The 17,954-nt window shown below is 41.7% G+C and overlaps 1 protein-coding gene across 9 annotated transcripts in view; it reads right to left on the minus strand.

Moving 5' to 3' along the window:
- The window catches only part of B3GALT1 (beta-1,3-galactosyltransferase 1), a 2,246,978-nt gene that overhangs the window by 1,533,673 nt on the left and 695,351 nt on the right, over positions 1-17,954 (minus strand). For all 9 annotated transcript variants that reach the window (XM_069616270.1, XM_069616267.1, XM_069616266.1 and 6 more), the window contains one exon: positions 11,587-11,638. The gene's annotated coding sequence lies outside the window, so the exon portion shown is untranslated. The remainder of the gene's footprint in view (positions 1-11,586; positions 11,639-17,954) is intronic.

The following is a 17,954-nucleotide window of genomic DNA, read 5'->3' on the forward strand; positions in this document are numbered from 1 at the left end:
GTTTCAAGTTTAAGTGAGAGGCGCCAGGAAAATTGCACGTGTTATTCATGATTTCTGCCTCTTACTTGCTACCATGGCAAGGGCGCACCTGCGTGATGAAGGTAGTCATCTGTACACCTGCAACACAACATATGACGCTGGCTTCACCATGAGCGATTATGATTATGATGGTTTTTATTGAGTGCAGATTTAGCTTTGAGAAGCAGCGGAGAGCTTTATAGAGGTATACAACAGTAGAGATGCATAACAGAGCACTTTTCAGGGGTAACAACAGAATAGATATACAGTGGGGGTAGGATGCTGAGGGGCACAGAGGAGGAGTGCAGCAGTCCAGGGTAGTGGGGAGGAGAGGGGCAGATGGTGTTTAGCAAGTCAGGTGGCACAGGGGTTGACTTGATCATGATGAGGAGGAGGTTCCAATAGATCTGAACTTCAAAATTGAAATGTTCTGCCAGTGGTTCTGTATCACTGATCTCACCTGAGGCTGTTACTGATATGGGAATTGAGGAAGCAGTGTTCCTTTTTATCCCTTGAATGGCCCTGAAGGAACCAAAGCATTTCAGTTGCTCCCCACATAATTGGCCTGTTCTTTCCTGAGCTTGTCCACTGTTTACAAGATTTTGAAACCAATACTGAGATTGTTTTCTGTCATGGGGCTATTTCAATAAATGCTCACTTAACATGGAAGCACTTACTAATTAAAGAAACATAGACATATCTCCTGTTAGGTGAATATTTGCTGCTCAAATACAATACTTCCCTAGATAAATTTGTAACACACACATCAGGAGCTGTATATTTCACATACTTTTCACATGAACATTTAAGCAACTTCGTATGCAAAAACACAAGGAATCCAAAAATGTAGCACGAATGTTATGTTACCTGGAAACGCTGCCAAGTTTTTAAAGAGAAACATCTTTGTAATGCTCAATGATCAAGTTTAATGACTACAGCAGCTAACGTCTTCACCTATGATTTAATAAACTGACTTATTATTTTCTTTCAAATCGAGAACAGCTAAGAGATAAGTGTATTTAATTTAAATTATATGAAATAATGATAAATGTAAAAATGATACATTATAAATGTGGAAAAGAAAGAAGCAATAGTTCTACTGGCTGGAAGAACACATAAATTCAGTCAACATTGTGCTGACTTTAACTTGACCTGTATTTCACCTTGGAGCAAAATCCCTCCCACCGTTGGGAGGCTTCCAGGAGCTATTTTCATAAACTTAAACTGACATACCAGAAAAATAGTATCTGCTATCTCCCGAGAGACCGAGATGAGGAATTTCATGATGAGTAAATTGGTCACGGGCAACACCTTTGTCTCGGAAGCAAAACGATGCATAACAACACAGGTTTGAACCCCTGTCTCGTACTTAGAAACTGGTCTTTGGTATTAAACGCATTATAATAGAACAATTAAAAATATTATGATTATAATAGGATCCTATGCTATTTTATGGAAAGCCTCAAAGGCCAATTGGTTCATTAATTGGGTATCTATTGAACCTGGTTGCATAAAAATAAAAATCAGGTAGTTTTCTGGGATTAATGTAAGCAGAACAATGTGATCTGTCAAAAGTGATCCAACAATCAAGAATTAAAGGCTTTGTAGAAAAAACACAGAAGAGTTATCACATGAGTCATTGTGCTGAGCATGAGATTCAAAGTGGAATAACAGGGCAAGTTTAGGCATGTACACTTCCCTTGGTTTTAAAACAACATGCAATTAACATTGATTTTACGCGTAGAGATCCAATATTACTAATAGGACTGGAACTGGAAGACATAGGAACATGAAACTAAGTGTGGTTTAAAGATAAAAGACCCCTCTTTAAATTGACACAAATGACTACTTGTCTATGATTTTTAATAATTAATTAAATGGTAAAAAATCATAATTTTAGGATCAAAATGCCAAACAGTTGTGTTACATGTCCACGCGTGTGAGTGCAAACTAAGTCCAATCATCTTGGCTTCATTGAGTTTGATTATTATTGTCAAATTATGGAAGAAAAATAACACATTTCTGTCAAATGTATTAGGAGTGGTTTTGGCCCCCACCATTTTTGTATTACAAGAATAGAAATTGTAATCATACAATGAAAACTGGGGGTGTATATTCCTTAAAAGTATCTAACTATGAAGTAGGTTATTGAAACAACTTGGCCAATCACATACTGTGGTGTAATTAGGTGGGGATTTTGGTGACTTTCAATGACAGTGGGAGTGCAGTCACAGGGATACCAACACTGGGAAGAACTACAAGAAAGAACACCACTTGTCCCTATTGGATGAATTCAAGAGAGAAACCAACGTAAGGGCTGCACAAGGGAAAGTTCCTGTTCCATGAGATGACCCCGTACTAAAAGAGGGATTTGCAGAAGGGACCATGAGGATGACTGACACACCCCTGTGAACACATGAGGATTTTCCCTGCCTTCATGCCTATATAGAATAATCAAAAGTGAGCATGAGGATTTTTCCAAAAGAAGTGATATATGCTATGTTCTTGCTAGGTCCTGGAAAGGGGTGGTTTGGGACAATGTTATTAAAATGCATTGATTTAAATGAAAATTCTAATTTTGCTGACAATTTAGTGAGATGCCAATGCAATTGAACTTAAAATACCTTTTTGCGTTGTATGCACAATGATATAGACAAAATTTCTGTGAATTTGGTGGGCTACACTTTAAAAATCATAATCTAATTTACTTGTACCGAGACCAGAATCACAGATATGTCGAAATGTTTCCATGGTTGAAATGGCCACATGACATGTCATATTGAGAATCAGTTTGATAATAAATGTTCTGTGAAGGCCATAGTTACTTAAACTAAATCCGATGAGGGGAATCAAACGGGCTCATGTCTATTTCCTTAAAAAATACTTTGAACGTAGATCTCATGCAACTCCTCATTCTGAAATTGCACAGTGAGATTAATATGTGACTTAGGCGGGGGTATTTACATTTGTTCTATACTCATTATTGGACTCATTAATGTTCTTAGTCAAAAAGGACTTCTGCCTCCAGAAACACAAAATCATAATATAGGAACTCATGAGAATAGACTGTGTTTATAGCCCCTCCACAATTCAGAGGTACAATTTAACATCTTATTGCAGCATCAGAAGTATCATACATTAGATGTAAGTGTTTACATGTATTTGTAGGACTCAAGAACACAAAGACGTTATTATAACAAGATCAAAACCATTACCCATTGCACAAAACAGACCAATAAGAAAATACCTGTGGGATGATGAATTCCCTGACAGGTAATGAAATTAACTGGTTTTGTTGACCAGATAGTACTATTCTTGTTTGAGACATCATTGAAGGACAGATTCTAAGAGCCAGAAATCACTGCTGTCATTATCAGTTGGAGAGATATATTCAAGAAAAAACAAGTGGTATGTGCAAGTCTGGGACAGACCATGGGCACTACAAAGGTAATTCCTATGAACGTGTCCTAGTGAGGAACCAATATGACACCAATGGAGAATGTATTTTTTCCTTTTCACTTTTACTTTTTCTCTCTTACCTGTCTTTCTTTTATGTATTGGTTAAAGGCTGGTCACCACATGGATACATATAACTGACTAATTTGACAATATGGTCAAAACCGTTTAGGCATTTCCTTGTAGGAAAGAGATACATGCTACAAAACTGTGTGCAAGGAGTGATGATTAATACCAGACACATTTAAAATCGTGCTATACCATTTAGAATACATAGAGTATATGAAATACCAGAATAAAACATGGACCAGATATTTTTCAAGAATATTAGAGAAGTGAATGTACCTGTGAATATTGCAATGAGTGACACATATGGCTGTGAATGAAAGGATTTATGACAAAATCTGATTTTAGCTGGCTGTGTAATATTGATACGATTGTAGGACAATCAATGTAATGATTTTCGGACAAAATATAAGATATGTGATGTGTAAACTTGGAGAGAAAAGAAGTGAAACATACAAATACAATGTGAATTGACAGCCTTTCAATTGAAATTGTGTGATGCTATAAGCGGCAGTCAAATTTCCCCTGAGAAACAACTTCCATAAGTAAATATTTATACATATATTTGAACATTATTTTGAAAATGGTGCAATCAAGCTGTGGATTCCCTTTATACAAGTATGTCTGGAATCTCTGCAGAGCACCTTCTAGTGGCTGGAAGTGCTGAGCTCAAAATCGAGACGTGCTTCACCTTGGCACTAACCATCAGTAGACACGTGCAACTTTGCACATTAATGGATCCACCAGAAGGAAATTGGGTAAAACTCAAACCCCCTTAATATCAGTTGGTTTGAGAGCAAACAACCAAACCTCTAAGCAATTAAACAACACATTATAAATGTTAGGTCCCTGTTTGAAATGGCCAACCCCACAACCTGCATCCTATTGACCTGTGGGTGCTTACTTCGGCCTTCACAATACAGTGCAATATCTTTTCAAGATTGTCTGCTACACCCATGCTGGAAATAATTCTAATTTGATATGAGAGTAAAAAAAAAAAAGATGATGTATTTCTAGAACAAATGAGATGCCCATGCTAAAAATATTCAAAGGTATTCCTGTGTGAGAGAGCCCAGATATGCGATAAATAGAAAAATAGTGGTCTAGTTCTAGTATGAAAGATCCTGTGTAGATGGCTGGCCACCAAACCTTCCACCAATCTTCCCCAGACAGGAAAATGAATAAGTGAAGGCTGTGGAGAGAAGACCTATGTTCTTTGGCAGTGTGGCCCCTCAAATGGTTCCGGGTTACCAAAAATGGAATGATCTGACCGACAAATGTTCACAGGTTACTTGGATGATGGAGTAGGGGTAGCCAACACTTAGGAGAATAGGAGGTCTTCATACCGGCAGCTGAGTGAGGGGTCTCCCTCTACCCAAGTACTGTATAGCCTAGGTCTAAGTTCTGAGCTCGTCCTGGGGTCTTCATGATCAGAAAGCACAGAATACCTGAAGAAAACTAACAGCATAAATACAGAAGGGAATGTGTGTATGCATTGGGGACCTACTGATACAACAACTACTTCAGATATCTTGTTAACAACAGAAGAAGAGCAATCCCTCTGATCCATGAACCTCACAGCCTCTAGCAGTGCATACTCCTGTCTGGGCATTTTTATGCTCTCAAGGCTTCAACACAAGCCCCCATTACGTTTTCCGAAGAAAGGTGATGGCCATAGACTGTCAGTGATCAGCACTCATTTAGAAGGCCCATTCTCTGTCTCAATATCTAAATGAGGAAGTAACGTTCTTCAGTGGGACAATCTGTACCTCATGCAGCTGTATCCACATGCTGCATGGCATAACTTCCCACACTTACCATGAGGTGTGTTTGGAACATTCAATTGCCTTACAGGCAATGATGGCTTCCAAGAATAATTAGATTATTTACTTTTTTATATCCTGGTTGGTGTGCTTTCTTTGAATGAATAGTGGGGGGTTTATTAATAATTTCCTATCTTTCTAGTTCCCTTTGCCAGGTTTAAACACTTATTTCTCTTGAGCTATTTTTCATTGTTTTTGTAGTCATTGTTTCCCCATCATCTGATGCAGGATAAATCCCAAACAGTAGCCCAGATACCGAAAGAGAAACAAAGGCTATCCAAAGAACCATAGAATTGTGGGTATCGCGCAGAGATGCCTTTAGTCCCACTCTTCCTTTTCCATGACTCCAACATCACAGTGAGTAACCATAAACAAAGATTCCCCAGTAGACAATTCACAATGCACACATGTCCTCTGTGGATCTGGTGTTGCTGTATTTTGCACTGTGTATGCAGATTTGCACAATGACTCAAGGTGTTCTTTAACTCTTCCCAAACTCCCTTCCACCTTTGAAAAGTAATTTTTGGAAAAAGTAGTGAATGTTTCTGTCTATTCCCTAATGGGACTGGCTGCTTGCTACATACACTAAACCATGTTCTTATCTGTATGCTCAGTAAAGGAATTTTACAACTGTCTACAAAATCAAAGATTCATCTCTGTTGAATGATAGAATGATTGGTGAGTCACACAGTAATTGCACATGGCATAGAGGACATTTTTCCTCTGTTCTTGACTACATGTTTTTATCGCGGGACCTCATGTAGACCTGTTTAGAATTTCATATCAGGGAAACCAATCTGAGCTACCATAATATTTTAGTGGTGACATTCTGCATTTCAATAAAGGATAGGAGAAGTGGTGGTCCGAGTTCCTTGGCAGCAAGATATGGGCCTGATTCATGGAAGTGTTTTATAATGGCGTAATCCCATAGGAAAAAGTTCCATGAATCAGGCCCATGGTTTTAAGAGATTAAAATGGCATGATATGAACATTGCTTGCTTTGATAGTAACATTAAATTCACCTTTACTTATAACTCTCTGGAGCAGAAACTACGATTATATTCTTTAGGAGAATGTAATGGCATTATTCAACACTCAATGGCACCCCTCACAGAGAGGAAGGTAAGGGTGGGAGTGGCTGAATACCATCTGCATAGGTATGATAAGTCTGTCCAGGAACAAAAGAAAGAACGTAGGATGTTTATACAAGATATTAAGCGGAGAGCCGAAGATACTGAGAGCATGATCAGTACAATTAGGAAAGAGAAGCAAAGGCTCATAAAATGGTCTAAGGCCCACCAAAACCTAATTCTGCAGCAGGATGGGGGACGTTATGTTAGCTAATTTGTCTAGGAGGTCTGAAGTTACTTTTTGGTCTGCGATAAATGCGCAGGGGATCAGTCAGGTGGAGATTCAAACAAAATCTTATACTAGAGGATGCTTAGGTGCAACACTTTGGGGATTTGAATGGGGCGAATGGTAGCGATTTAGTGTGGTTTATGCGTATAGCTGTTTCAACTTGGAGCCTAGACTTTATGCCGGAAGATATAGAGTTAATTATTAGGCGGGCTAGTGTGTCGCGAGCCGGGTGCCCAAGTGAATTATCCAATGTAGTTTTTAAACAGGCATCTGAGATGTGGTCGATAAATGTGTATGTCCTATTTAAAGACAGTATCAATCATCAGCAGACCCCGTTATCTTGGAAGAATGCATTTTGTATCCATATCTATAAAAAGGGTAATAGAACTATATCAGGTAACTATAGGCCAATAATGCTCATACGTGTGGATAGCCATGTTTTTGCAGCATTATTTCAAAGAAACGTTGAGCAATGGGCAAGTGAAAAAGGGCTCATAAGGCCCAAACAGGTTTTAGGAGGAATGTGGGAAATGACTGTAATGGGCAGGGCCGGTCTTACAACAGATTGCACCCCAGGCGGGAAGCATTGTTGCCCCCCCCCCTTCACCCGACCTGTGATCTCATGCATGTGTCATGGGTTGAGCAGCGGGAGTGGGGACTATGAGTTAACAAAATTATCAATGCTGGCATCCGCTGAATTTCATAAATCTCAGAAAACAGCAATAAGAGGGTCAAAACCAGGCCTGGTTATGTTAGTCTGCTTTTGCTCTTCATTTTAAGTAACAATGGCCATTTTGCTGCTGTGACTCAGGTCAGAGAATTGACAATTTTAGATCTACACTAATGTCATTCGTATCACCTCAAACATTTAGCCACTCTTACAAGTGATGAAAAGGGTCTTGAACAGTGTTACTCGAACCTCCAAGAACAAGCACCAGCAACATACCCACCGATAGCTGTACAAGCCCGTCTATCTCAGCATTAAAATACATGTATTTATGCAATATTTATTGCATCAAATATTTCACGGGAAGTTAAATATATTTAGGAGGGACACACGTCGACAATATTACTACTCCATGTGAGTGGTAAAGTGTACTTTAAGCATATTCAGAGAGTTGACATGCATGTACAATTCAACATAGCTCCCTATGTTATGTTGGAGAGTTGGCGTTCTAAAATTATGACATTACAATGTGGACTTTACATTGAAACACACTGCAGTGCATTACCGTGGCAGAGAAATGGCAGTTCGAGTGTTGGGGTTTGTTTCGCTCATGCTCGTGAACTCTCACAATTCTTAAATATTTCCTTCGTGATCACACATTTTAGCTCCCGACAGCACCATGAAACTGTAAGATCGCAAAGAAAAACAATGTCTTCCATCCCAACATAAAAATAAAAACAATCAAATTCTTAAAGGGTGGAAGGAAACCTTTTCTTGGGACTCGTTAAGTTTACTTTTTGCAAATTACTAGTGGCGTGCTGCTTGAATAACAGCGGCCCTTGCACATGGTGGGGTGTATAGACGAATTTCATTGCAAGGGACTTGGAGTACTGCGGGTATCAGTGGAAGCATCTACAGTGTACCCCAAGCGTAGTGCGCTTTGCCCTCCACCCTTACCCCCCAGCCTTGCAGCCCTGCGCTTTTTCACATTCTCCATTATGGTAAAGAACATTGTCCCGAGCTTGGGAGAGAAATGTACTATGCAGAAGGAGCTGCCTCCCCAGGGTGTGTTTAGTTGCTGGTGTATCAAATGCAGAAATGGGTGGCATCAAGAGCCCCACGCTCTGAAACACCTTTTGCGCACTGGTTGGTCACACGACAGAAAGTGTGAGCAGGTGATTCCCAAACACTTGAACCATTATTCAGGGACCTGGCTTTGATTAATGTAGCGTTAGCTAGTCATGGCAATTTCCCAGCGTTTATGTTAAAGGAGATCGGAAGCTCCACCGTGCAGGGTATTTTAAAGGCCATTAAAGGATGCTACAGCATGTCGCCCCCAATGGAACAAAGAAAGTGAAGCATGCATCCTGCAAGTCTGGGTATTTGCATTATACGGAAGACGGGCCAACCGTCCACGGAGACGGTTTCTACTGTAGTTGCACAGTCGCTTTCCCAAGCCAGCTGCTGTGCAGACTTCGCTCAGCTTTTGATCCAGCGCCTGCGTCCATCCTTCACATCATCATTCACAAGGCGCGTTCGTGTAGGTGTTTGTTTATCTCGTTAGTCTAGCGTGATTGCTATTCCAAACAAGCACAATGACAAAGAGTATAAGACAAGTCTGAGCGAACAGTAAAATGTATGAAATATCGGTAGCAGGAACTAGGGGGGCGTAGTAACCCCCATACTGGCCCAAGCGTGGTACCGGCCACCAGAGCCTTGCCCTCGAAGTGATTTTGGCCCAGCCATGGGCCGAATGGCCGACAGACGGACCAATCCAACCCAGCTGGAACGTGCAACTGTCTAAGATCTGCTGACGGTGACACTCTGCCCAGGCCTTCCAAGAACCTTTTAAAATAATTAAAACACCTATCCAGCAATAGGCCTCACCTGCGAGGACGGGAGCAGTAGGAAAGAAGTGTGCTTGCCTCAGCAGGCTGTAGTTACTGCCGGGTTTCCTGAAACAAGGCCCAATCAGCGAGGGCAAGATGCAGCAACTGTTTGTATTTGCTGATTCTGCTGCTGCTTGGCTGTGTGTGCTTGTGATGGGAACAACTTCAGGATTTAGCGACAGAATCGCTCCTCTTTTCTGTAATGGCCGGGGCCGACAACACCAGCCAGCCCCAATCGATCCACACTTCAGTGTCAGTGAGAGCCCATAGCCTGGAGGAGGGCACACCGCATGTGCGCCCATGGGCCTGGCTGGCGCCAGCGGCGCCGGTGCCACCCGGGGCCAGGGGAAGGTAATAAAGCAACAAATGTTGCTAATTTATCTGCCAATTGCTCTGCCCTGCCTGAGGGCCGAGGCCAGGCCCGTTTCTTGGCCCAGGTGAGACGGGCAACTGCCCGTGGTGCTATAGCCCCGGGGGTGCAATTGCCCCGGTCCCTGGAGCCTCTGGAGGAGATGGGATTCCCCAGTTTGTGGGGGGCGCATTGACATGGGGAACATTCCGCAGGTCAGGTGCTGACGCTGCCCCTTCCCACTGTAATGTCACATAGTACAAAAGTACCATGTGACATTACAGAAGTCAGAGGCTCCCTCTGACCACTTTGGTGCCACTTGGGGTGGGGGGCATACGCACACCAATAAAAACACTTTAGGACCCCCTGCAGCTAAAACCAGCCCCTTCCATCACAATGCCGGCAGGAAACTGCTAATGGTAGCCCATTAGTCACTAAATGGTTTCGTGCTGGCATTGAGATGGGAGGGGAGGTGCAGTGGGCTATGGGGAGAGGGCGTGCCTTGCTGGGACGCACCGTGGGTCCCGACACGGTACAAACGGAGACCCGTTTGGGCCCATGGTGCGGCCCTGCAAGCCCAGAAAATGGACAAAATAATAGTTTAAAGCAGCGCTATTTCTTTCATGCCGGTTCTTTTCCAAACTATATATCAATTACACTTTAAACCACTTCATGGCACTGGTGATGAGTTACTTCACTATGCGGATAATAGTTTTGACCAGTGTTGCTGAGTAAGTATTCTTTAAGCCACGAAACGGTTTATTTATTTATTCATGCAATGTTTGTCGGGTACATGGAGATGGATAATTTATTTATTCATGCAATGTTTGACGGATACCTGTAACCGACACACATTGCATAAATAAATATGCAGGTACCCGACAAACATTGCATGAATAAATAAATAATCCTGGTCCATGTATCCTTACAACAGTCAAGACTTAACTTTTACTTCATCAAAGCATACACTTGATTCCCATTCAAAGAATGTTAAAGTGATTGTTTATTGGGTTCAGGTGTCTCCTTGTCATTGCCCTTTTGGCTTAGGTTGACTCCAAACCCCCTTCAGCATCTTGTGTTCTTTGTTGGTTGTATATACTGCATCCTATGCAAATTCATGGTCCCTTGGTGTGCCCAGTCCTTATTATGTGCAGCCTAAGTGGGACTTGGGCATAACATTGTCCTGGGCACCAGTGAAAAAGTGGCCCACCATTGCAAATGGCAATTCATTCCTTGTGTGACGGACTGTTTGACTGGTATGAGTTCCTTAAAGGTGTAGTTTGGGAATGGTGCGCAGGGTGCAATGGGAGTGGTGCGCGGGATGCGGTGGGAGTGGTGCGCGGGGTGCAGCGGGAGTGGAGCGCAGAGTGCGGTGGGAGTGGCGCATGGGATTGGGTGCGGGTGGGCGCATTCCTAGTGTTTCACCCTGGACACCAAATGGACTGGAAACTGTCCTGGCCAAGGCCACAGCCTGCAGCAATGCCAGTGGTAGAATACACGTGTAACAGGTTTGTTTCCTAACATTATAAAAATGAACAGGCACATTCATTTTATAATGTTAGGAAACAAACACGTTACATGTGTATTCTAGTACTGGCACTGTGGACTGCTGGTGCAGCGCCCCCTAGAGGCTGACTGACGTCAGGCAGCCGCCTGGGCTGCCTGATGCAAAGACCGACCCTGGTAATGGGCTCCTCATGTATTGCCTACAAACCTTGGCTTGGAGTAAAAATAGTCCCCCCAAATATACGGTCTCACTGGATCTTTCGACAGCATTTGATTCAGGCGACCGGAACCTATTACGTAGTAACATAGTATACGTCAGTTCTCACTCCACCTAACTTTATCTAGAGTGCAATTCCATACAGTTGTTAAAACGTTAAGGATGACATCATAACAGAATGAAATGTTTGTAAATAGTGACCATTGTGTAGAGTTAAGTTCACCAACATACAGTACCTTGTTTTTTGGGCCCATTGTAGAACAGCATTCATTAGTCAGAAACCCATACCTATGAAAGAAAAGGGACCACAGTAAGCATCTGAGTAAATACAATGGTACATTTTCAAGTACATTTGATCTACACGTTATGTGAAATACAGTTGTTCTTGTTTAAAACAAGTGTGCTCGTTCTTATAAAATACAATTGACTTGTAAAAGTAGAACATGTTGATAATGTTGCTTTTGTTAGATTGGGCATGAGATGTTTAACACAAGTTATTGTACTGTAGTTGAGCGAAGTCATCTAGCAGTTGAAGGCAGGATGAGAATTGGATGCATTTAATTTGACCTGAAGTAGCAGTCAGTGAAAGCAGAATGGAACAGATTCACTTCTGTGTTAGCTGAAGTGGACTCAGTCTCAAGCACATGTATATTTAATATGTTCAAGTGCGTTTTGGTTACAGGGATATTGTTAACAAATTGACATCTTGTGTTTCTGTGACACAGCAAAAACCTAATTCTCGCATGCGCAAACGCACGTTAACTATGTTAGGTATGTAAGGTGAACGAACAGCACATATGCGATGCTGCGGGTGTGCACTTCCAACGAAGAGTAATGTTCCTTGCTCAGCAATTGGCATTACACATTCTTGGCAGTGTACAACCATGCCTTTTTCTTGCAGTAGACAAGCCACAAAGGTTTGTGCAATAACAATGCAATCACTTTCAACTGCACTTCGACTACAATAGGAAAGGCTTGAAGGACCATAACCTGCAGTCCCTTTCGCCGGATCTATGTATGCTGTACTTCACAGAAGGAATGTTTCAGCAACTATGTGTGTTTATGTAGAGTTTAAGAAGATTGGACTAGATGGGATGAATGTTGTATTTTTAGTTGTAATTATTTCTGGATGGATGAGCTTCTGTGTGGTAAAGTTTAGTAGAAATGGGGGAAATAGTTCAGCGGGTGACCACGCAGAAGGCAGGCAGAGTAGTCCCTGAAGCAGCTGGATACTGAGGTCTGAATGAGTGTTTTGGTAGAATTGGGGGATTTCCTTGATATTGAGCATCTTAATCCTAGCCAGGGTGGAAGAAATTAAGTGGTGCAGGTGAATGTCACTATAAAATAAATGAGCACATATTTGCAAAGGAAGGGGGCAGCAGAGGCCAGAAAGTAGATTACTTTGGTCTTAGTGCAGTTAAGTCATCGAGTGGCAGATCACAGAGAGACAGACAGATAAACAGGCAGCGTGGGCAGGTAGGTTAGAAGGAACAGATTGGCAGAATGTGCATGTTTTCTACAAAATGGTGTAGGAGAATATCAGCTTGCCAATGTAGGAGGCATAGAGGGGTGAAAGGTAAACAGCACAGGACATGCCATTGGGGCATATCAAGAGGGAAAGCTGATGGATCAGAACTGGAAATGTTCCAAGAGTCAAAGACAGTGGGCCTCATTACAAGTCCGGCAGTAACCGTGCCAGAAAAACCGGCAGGTAGATGCCGGATCCGTAAACAGTTACTGTGTTATTCTCCATTCCCATAGAGTCCCATAGGATTCTATGGGAATGGGGACCATGGTAACACCAGTTCCGTCTATGATGGAGCCGGTGTTTCCATTTCTGTCTGCAGGCGGGTGGTATTATTCCTGCCAGGTCATACCTGGCAGGAGTAACACCACCCACCTGCAGAACTTGTAATTTGATGGTCCTGAAACAACAATGGTGGCGGGTTTACTGCCACTGTTGTTTCCGGACCAGCAAACTCATAATGAGGCCCAGTGTCCTGGATTCTAAGTACAATGAGGGCATAAAGAATATAGAGGAGTGATATCCCATAATTTCCAATGGTAAAAAGGTCAGCAAAGCCGTGGCATATAGACGGGCCATTATTTATGCTATATCTGTAGTGTGGTCAAAATGTGTTCACCCTTTGCACCAGCAAAGTGATTTGAAGTTTGCCTGGAATTTTGCTCAAAAGAACTCAACACGTCATTTTGGCATGGTTAAGATTCAATATTCTCTCGCCGGACCAATTAATGGCAAGTTGTCTTGGGAAAGAATGCCTGATATGATGGAGTTGCCTTTGTTCCAGTGAGGACTACAAGACATTTTGGCACATTGTATTCAGGGACATCATTTCACCAAAATGCCAGGGGTAGAGGAAGTGACATCACATGACCCTTGACCTCTGATGACATCACAGGAAGTTATGGCATGTGACCCCTCCTTGAAGTAACATCACAGGAAGTGATGGCACATGACCTTTCACCCCTTGACAAAACAAAAACTGGCATCACATGGCATTGTTCCTAAGTACACTAGCAAAAATATGGTTACAATTTCACTGTAATATGATACACATTTCATACAAGAATTAATGTATCATTAATATCAGTGTGTATAGGCCCATATTAACAAATTACTGTGAATGCAAACAGACCTCCAAGGCAAAAAGATAATGATGTGTTATTATATGGCACTTATGCTGAAGCACTCTATATTGAACAAATGTACATACAATATCACCCAACCTGTGTTGGTACTCATGTATCGATCTCAGAAGTATGAAAGGCTGAGTTGGCCTTGCTGGGATTCACACATGCAACTTGCCGATCAGAAACGCATTGCAGCAGTGAGTGCTCAACCCACTGAGCTATCTTACCAGCTATAGTAAAATTAGCAATAACATGCCTGAATGTTCTCAAAGTCAGAAAGAAATTACACTCGGTAGTGGATATAATTAAACTGGTAACCGTGAACAGCAGGCCAGTTCATCTACAGGTCCGTGCACATTTGGCCACATGCCAAGCTTGTGTGGATCTACTTTTCAGGCTTCAGAGGTTGCAAAATACATGGTAGGGTTGATAATGTTGTAATAAATAATTTAGAGTAGCACAGGGAAACAGCACACTCACACGGCATCCCATACTCTGGGCATTCATTACCTCATGCATGCAAACAAACATCCTGAACAGCATGGCAGGGAGATAGGAAAGATAGATACATTACAATTAAGCATTAATTGTGGTACAATTAAATCAGGGGTCACTATGTGCTGTGGTCAAACATTTCTACACTGCACACAAGCTTTTAGGCACAATGATTTTGTCAAGTGATCGACGATACCGCAATGGAATGTCTTGTGTTGATTGTAACAGAGACAACGGCAGCAAAAAACATGCTATAACTACAACCTGCGAAAAGCAAAATACATAGTCCGAAATGAATGTTTATTCTACTCTAAATGCTTTTTGGACATTCTGTCTGCATTGTGAATTTGAGATGTTTAAGAACAGACTAAATCAGTGACTCAACTTCTGTCTAGCAATTATTGTTAAGAATTGCAAAAAGACAAATTATGTACTATTCCTATTCTCTCTTATTTAGGGCCACCTTTACATTTGTGGAACCCCATGTTTTTTCTTTTTAAGATGCTTGAACAAGAAAGCCAGCCATCCCAGTAACAAAGAGCCACATGGTGCTGGCCACAGAACCAGGAGCTTCGGTTTGTAAAAAAAATAAACATAAAATAAAAGAGGTTGCAAAGGAGTCCACAGGGGTAGCAGGGGAGACCATAGGGGTCGCGGTTGTGACCCGTGGTGACCCCCAAATGACATCCCTGTTTGTATTCCATTCTGCAGGCTCTATAGCTCTCTGCGAAAGACATTGTTGGCCCCTGTTCTTCATGCTTTTGGCCTAAGACACTATAGGTCTACATTATATGGTCTGGTATCACCAACAGACGCTTATGTCATATATTCTGTTACTGCCACTTGTCCCGCACCACCAAACTACAAGATTGTTGGTGGAGTGGCCCTATTTAGCTCCAGTCAAGAGCTGGAAATAAGTCAAGCACCCCACTTGCAAAAAGCAGCCTGTATTACCGGCACCAGCATTACCGGTGTCAGCAATACCGGCAATCCCCCATGGAAATGAGGCTTCACATACCCTTTCTGGCACCTGTAATCTGCTGGCAATTCCAGCAGATCAGGTGCTGGTAACACTATTACCGTTTGATCGTATCCTGCGGGATTGAATGGTCGGATACCACCAGACATATAATGAGGCCCATATTCTGAACTCGTTTGTATTAGCAGCAAAGCAGACAATTACTATGCGATGTAAGTAGATACTTTGTACTTCTGCAATGCTTAAACGAGAACCAGCATATTTGGAAAAATGCAGAGCAAGACATCTCTGTATTCTCTAATGATTTACTATCCTGTTGTCTCTGGGTGGCTGAGAGCCTGGGGATTAAGCAGAAGAGGCTTGCAGGAAGTGGAGGGATTCAACTCCCAAAGGCATGAAGATTTCTCTAAAAGAAATGCCTTGTGGCCCTTTGATTTTGCAGCATACGTAAAATGACCATTCTTGCATGCTGAATATTCATTTCTTATGTTGTGCTGCAAAACCAAAGGGCCACAAGGCATTTCTTTTAAAAGAAAAGTCCATCCTTATGAGAGTTAAATCCCTTCACCTCCTGCAAGCCTCTTCTGCTTAAACCCCAGGCTCTCAGCCTGAAAAATCGTGTCATACACCCAGAGTACACCATGTGTGGTGAATAATTGATACAGTTTGTATTACTATACTTAGAAATATTAAGCTTTTGTCACTGACGAAGTAGAGAGAAGTCCTGAACAGCGCCTAAAAAATACAGCAAAAAAAGGGCTAAATGGACAAGCAACGCACTCACATGTGCATGCCTAGATACACATGCACACAGATGTGAGCTTTAGTTCTCTCCCTGTATACTTTGGTCTTTCTCTCCTGTGTGCACTGTGTCCTTAAACAGAGATGCCTGTCAGCACACACTAACATTTAATAAGGCTATGGGAAAAAGAAAGGAGAGCAGGCAGAAGAAATTGTGAGACTCGAGACAGTGTCATATACTCTCCACCTTTCAGTTTCTACTTATCACTGATAGAGATTTTGACAGTGTGTAAATATCATTTTAGACCCTTGGAACAGTCATAATGTTAATCTAATTGCCACACCCCACCAAATGTTGTTCCTCAACGTTGGCTCAGAAAGATAATCATAATTCAAGTACACAACTGTCCTGTGATAATGACAACTACTGTGGTCTAGAATTGTAAAGCGAGTTTAGGAGGCTTAAGGGGTGTGTCAGATTTAGGCGTTCACCTGGCGTGGCGTAACATCAGTTCTGTTTTAAAAAGTTGAAGTATTTCATAGCCAGCCATGATTAGATGGTATGAAGTTTTCCATGGTGGTAAAAGTCAGTAAAGGTGTTGTACTGCCAGCACAATACTGCTATAAGAGATAATGGGTCTGACATACAAAAGCATTTTTGATTGGGATTCAAGCCCCATATTTGCTTATAAGACGCGTGATTGCAAATTTGAATTGTGATATGCTAAAGTGAGATCATTAATTTAAACAGTACCATATTTGCCTCTAGCTTAATCTTTTTTGTTAAGTTCAGAATGGTAATTACGGTAACATTGACTTGTCTCTGGAGTGTCTAAATGAGTTCTCCAAAAGACTAAGGCCCTGATTCACAGAACGTTTTCCAATGGGGTTTTGCCAGTGTAGAGAAGGAGCTAAGTACCCCCACCTCAACCACTTTGCCCATATTGCCTATATGTTGGGAACCAGAGTGTGAGACACATGCAGTACCAGTGAAAATACTGATACAGAGGAGAATTCTGGATGCAAGGTTCCCATTGCGGAAGCCATACCTGCATACGAGACAGTTTGATGGCCATTTGAATGAAATCCCAGAAAAAGCAGGACTAATGAATGGCAAAGAAGAATGGTGAGAGGAGATGCAGTGACTAGAGAATGAAGATATTCTATAAGGTATCAAGAAAGTATCGAAGATAAGTGTCATCTTGGGATCTAGATGAAGAAACGTATGCTACAGAACTGATGAAGATATCAAGACATTTTACATGTGTACAGATGCAAAGAAACGCAAGCAGACAAAGTATTCTTGAGGCTAGCTTTATAGTGAATAGATTGCGGCATGCGCCAACATATAATTTTATATATATATATATATATATATATATATATATATATATAATGAAGCGAGTAAAGAATGGATGTTTCCACTACATGTTATAGCAGACCTGGACCAGAGAAGGAAGGCCTTGTTTCCAGTGTGTCGCAGTTAAAAAAGCATTTAAACTACAAAAGCAGATCTCAGAAAGGCGAGACTGGATGAGCCAAGAAACCAAGGTCTTATCAGGCTGGGGTGAGCAAACAGTGGATACAAATTGTGTGAAGGAACAAAACTCTTGTTCAGAAGGCATGGACAAAAACAAGGAAGACATCAGTATTCTATTAGAAAATAGTATTTTAAATACACTAGGGCTCGATTTTTTGGTCTTCAGTCACTTGGAAGGATGAAGTTGGACGAATACG

Source organism: Ambystoma mexicanum, chromosome 9, assembly GCF_040938575.1.
Source record: "Ambystoma mexicanum isolate Mex_15411 chromosome 9, UKY_AmexF1_1, whole genome shotgun sequence".
In the NCBI taxonomy this organism is placed as follows: Eukaryota; Metazoa; Chordata; class Amphibia; order Caudata; family Ambystomatidae; genus Ambystoma; species Ambystoma mexicanum.